Source organism: Rana temporaria, chromosome 5 (assembly GCF_905171775.1).
Source record: "Rana temporaria chromosome 5, aRanTem1.1, whole genome shotgun sequence".
Lineage (NCBI taxonomy): Eukaryota > Metazoa > Chordata > Amphibia > Anura > Ranidae > Rana > Rana temporaria.
In genome coordinates this window covers 246581260-246586151 of record NC_053493.1, presented here as the reverse complement: position 1 = coordinate 246586151, position 4892 = coordinate 246581260, and positions in this window count along the sequence as shown.

Here is a 4892-nt window from a genome sequence, read left to right as displayed (position 1 = left end):
AGGCCTGTCCGGGTACACTGAACCCATTCCGGCGGGAGTGGCGCAGAGAAGTGTTACGTTTGGGAGCAGGACTGTTTCCTATCATTACGCCTGAATCCGCTATTCTTCCTCCTTTCAACTTTACTTTCCTCACCACAAGTTTTTTTTTTTTTTTACCCGGCTGGGTAATAAAGAGCACAGCAAAAGAGCACCTGTCGTGGACATTCCTTTACTTCTGTTTATGCACATACGCATCATTCACCCCTAGAGAATTCGGAGGAGCCGGGAGGTAACACGCCGCCCAAAAATCCAGCAGCTCCACTGGGGGTAATGCTACACAGATGTAAGTAGGGGCTCCACTGATGGGGACACAGATGTAAGGAGGGGCTCCTCTGATCTGATGGGGACACAGGTGTAAGGAGGGACTCCGCTGATCTGATGGGGACACAGATGTAAGGAGGGGCTCCGCTGATGGGGACACACATGTAAGGAGGGACTCCGCTGATGGTGACACAGATGTAAGGAGGGGCTCTGCTGGAAATAATGCGTTTCAATCATCCTGACACCATAACAATCATAGTGCCGGGATGATTGAAGCACTAACACCAGGTGTTTGGAGTATCTTTATCTGCAGTTTGTAAAACTTTCTGGAATACAGATATTCATATTGTGGTGTAGGATCTGGGCCTGTTGTCCCTCCGTTTCTCTCTCCTTTAGTTAAAATTAGGCTGCAGGAATAGATAAATATTTATTCCTGTTACCATTACTGGCCTCCTTATGATGATGCTAGATGCCTGGTTATTACCCTCAAACCCTAGCTTTGATATATGTTGTCACTGACCAAGAAAACCTTTACAGGTCAGGGAAGTCAGAATAAAGCAAGGAGGCCTTATCTGTAGCTTGTTTAGGGCAGTGACTGAACAAGAAAATCAGAAGAGCTGCTCCAATAGGTGTGTAGTACTACCCCCGGAGGAGCTGCTGAGTAATTTTGGGTGGCAGGTTACCTCTATCTTCTCGCTGTCCAGGGTGAAAAGAGAGTCCAAAGAATTTCAATGTCCACACAATGCACTTTTTTTTCTAGGATTTATTTGCAGAACTTTAGTAGAAAATAAGTAAAGGGGTGGAAGGGTAGGTAGGTTCAGGTGCATAATCACAAATAGGAAACACTCCTGCTTCCAGCAAACAGTTCTCTCCTCCACTTTAGCCAGAGTGGGTATTGCTCACCCGGATAGGTCCCTCTCACTGGCCTAGCAGCCAGGATGGCGCACCGAATAAAGTACAGTCTCTGCCACAGACCTTCCTTTATGAGTAGACACTTCTCCAGCTTAACTTTGGTAAAATGTTAGTCCCGACAGGCCACACTGTCAAGCCTCTCAGTGTATGGTGCATCCTTCGATGAAGTTTCCAGGCCTACTCCCAAGGTACCAGCCTCTTGCATGGCCCTCTCCAGGATAGGTCCTCCCCTTGCTTCCTTCATCAATTGGCCTCCTCCTGCAGGACCAACAGCGCAGGATCACCTCTACAAAAAGCAGCCCCCAGTCTGACTACTGGGCCTACCAGGCGAAGCCTATATGGACCAGGCCAGAGATAACATTTGCTAGTCTAGTTGCCAGTACTCATGGCAATAACTTGACATCCGAGTTAAGCAATGAAATGGGTCTGTATGAGTCTGGCTGTAGGGGGTCCTTACCTGGTTTAGGAAGCACCACCACAGCCTCCCCCATGGAGTCCAAAAGACAACCTGTCCTGAATGACTCGTTAAACACTTCTAACAGGCCTGGTAGTAGGGTTTCACTATATTGTTTGCAAGTTTCTATCGGTACCAGGGCCTTACTATTCACCATTTGTGACACAGCCAGTAAGAGTTCCTCCATTTGGAGCATTCAACATTTCAACTTCCTGTTCTAAAGCCCTTGGTATGAGGCATTGGTCCAGGAATTGGGAAAGTGCCTCGTCCATGGGGTTCACTTTAGAGGTATATACTTTATTGTTATTTTAGTCTCCCCCCCCCCCTTAAAGGGGTAGAAAATATTAATTAATACTACATATCCATTTGTATTTACAGTTTACTTCTGTACCCAACTCCTGATGAATGGCATATAACCATGAAACGCGTTGAGTAAGTTTCCATGGGGTGCTCAGTCAAGTTTGGCTCATTACCTATTCACTGGCCCATGTATCTATATTACAGCAGCTCTTTTGCATATGGTGTACCAATGCCTGCTAATAGGAAATACCTTGTATTACATTTTCTCAATGTTCACTATTGATACCACAGATACTATCATATCTCTTATGTGCTACCAAGCTGACATATATGTATCCATTATAAAAAAGATGTATATAGAATATTGGTTGAATACAAACAAATATATAAATATGTATATATATAAATAAATATAAATAAATAGTACAAAGTTCTCAAGTGTTAGTTCATGTGCTGAATGTCCATAAACATTAGGTGAATTGCTGACGCTCCAGAAGACGTCAGGTAGACGAAACCGGTCGAGCGTTTTGACAGAACGTCACAACACTTCCGTTTGCAATACATGTAGCATAAAATGCTTTGTTTTACTGCCCAAATGTGAGTACCCATTTATTCAATAACAATAAAAAAAATAAAAAAAAATTATATACGGTATCACACTATTCTGGGACCTTTCTCTCTTACATATGGGGTAATCATTGGAAGCACCTCCAGGAACACAGCAGGACGGATAACTGCCAGAGTGCTGCACAGTGGCACACACTGTGAACGCTTTACACCCCAGGAGGGGGTGAAGGATCCGGTGAGTGCGGGCCACATAAGAGCACAGTTTGAGATGGTCACTATGGAATATTGGAACAGAAGTTCACCCGGCATAAAGCACTTTTGAATTTGTGGCACAGAGAGCACAGCAAATCACCTACTGTTCAGTGGCGGCTGGTGCTCAAAATTTTTTGGGGGGTGCAAACAAACGGAAAAAAAAAACAATTGTGCCCATCAAACGCAGCTACTGTGACCATCAATTGCAACCACTGTGCCCATCATTGGCAGCCACTGTGCCCAATAAATGCAGCCACTGTTTCATCAATTGTCACCACTGTGCCATCAATTGTCGCCACTGTGCAATCAAATGCAGCCACTGTGCTATGCCATCAAATGCAGCCACTCTGCCATGCCATCAAACGCAGCCACTGTGCCATCAATTGTTTCCACTGTGCCATAAATTGTTACCACTGTGCCATCAATTGTCACCACTGTGCCCAGCAATTGTCACCACTATGCCATGCCATCAAACGCAGCCACTGTGCCATCAATTGTCGCCACTGTGCCCAGCAATTGTCGCCACTGTGCCCATCAATTGGCGCCACTGTGCCCAGCAATTGTCACCACTATGCCATGCCAAACGCAGCCACTGTGCCATCAATTGTCGCCACTGTGCCATCAATTGTTGCACTGTGCCCAGCAATTGTAGCCACTATGCCCATCAATTTTCGCCACTGTGCCCAGCAATTTTTGCCACTGTGCCCAGCAATTGTCACCACTGTGCCGCAGCAATTGTAGCCATTGTGCCCAGCAATATTGTAGCCACTGTGCCCAGCAATTGTCACCACTGTGTCCATCAATTGTCGCCACTGCTCCCTGTAAAATGGCCCCGCCTGGCACTTACCTTTCTGGGGTCAGCCATCCTGTTTCTACCATCCCTCGATGTCTTCTCCCGCCCTTGATGACGCTTCAGCCAGTCAGGTTACCGGTGAACCCAATTGGCTGAAACGCCTGTCAGTCTTATCCAAGGAACGCACCCCCCGTGCGTCCCTTGGACAAGCATCTGGAAGCTGGAGGGCTGTAATCGAAAAGCTGGCTCTAATAGGCAATTCCACAGCCAACCAGCTGTCGTTATTCAGATGGCCGGCGCTCGCTAGGGGGCCGGCCATCTGAATAGTCGGCGGCAGCGGCAATACATAGATTCATGCAATGCATGAATCTCTGTATTGCATCAGTGGCGGTGCGAGAGCGAGAGGGGGCAGCACTCCGGCGCCCTCTATGGAATGACAGCCACTGCTACTGTTTATGGACATTCAGCACATGAACTAACACTTAAGCACTTTGTACTATTTATTTATTTATTTATATTCATATTTATATCTTTTTCATCATTTGTTTATTGCACTAGGTGCAGGACGGCACACTGTTTTTAGATATAAGGGAACTATTTTATGAACGCACTAAACACATTTTTTAACATTTTTATCATTTAGGTATTTATAAAGGTATTTATTTATAAAGGTAGTGCCACCCCTACTTCCACACCCTATCTAATCTATTATTCCACCCAGGTGGAATAAATTACATAGAGGCAGCTGCTTTATAATACCTGTAGGGGGGTGTCAAAACCCCACATACATTGTGCATTGGCACTTCTTTACTTCCACTGCGCGGATTCATTTATACATTTCCCATGTATCCATTATGTTTATGCCATATGTGTATATATATATATATATATATATATATATATATATATATATATATATATATATATATATATATATATATATATATATATATATATATATATATATATATATATATAAAAATACTTTTTCACCTGTTTTACATTATTGTTACAAATAATGTTTACTAACCACTCTACACCCACAAGTCATTGCCTCATTTAAAGTCCTACATTCCTTTCTTACGTAATTTTTATACTATTGCAATTTCTATCGTAATAATGATTTTTGTGAGGACTATTTTTATAGAAATAGTCTTTACACATTTCATGCATTCTTTGCAAAATTTGCATATTTGTGTAATTTAGCAATTATATGGTAGTGAACAGATTGGGATAGGCTTGATTGATATAATAAACCTCAGATTATTTTCATTAAGCTTATTTCATAATTTCATGTCAGTTATATTCATAATT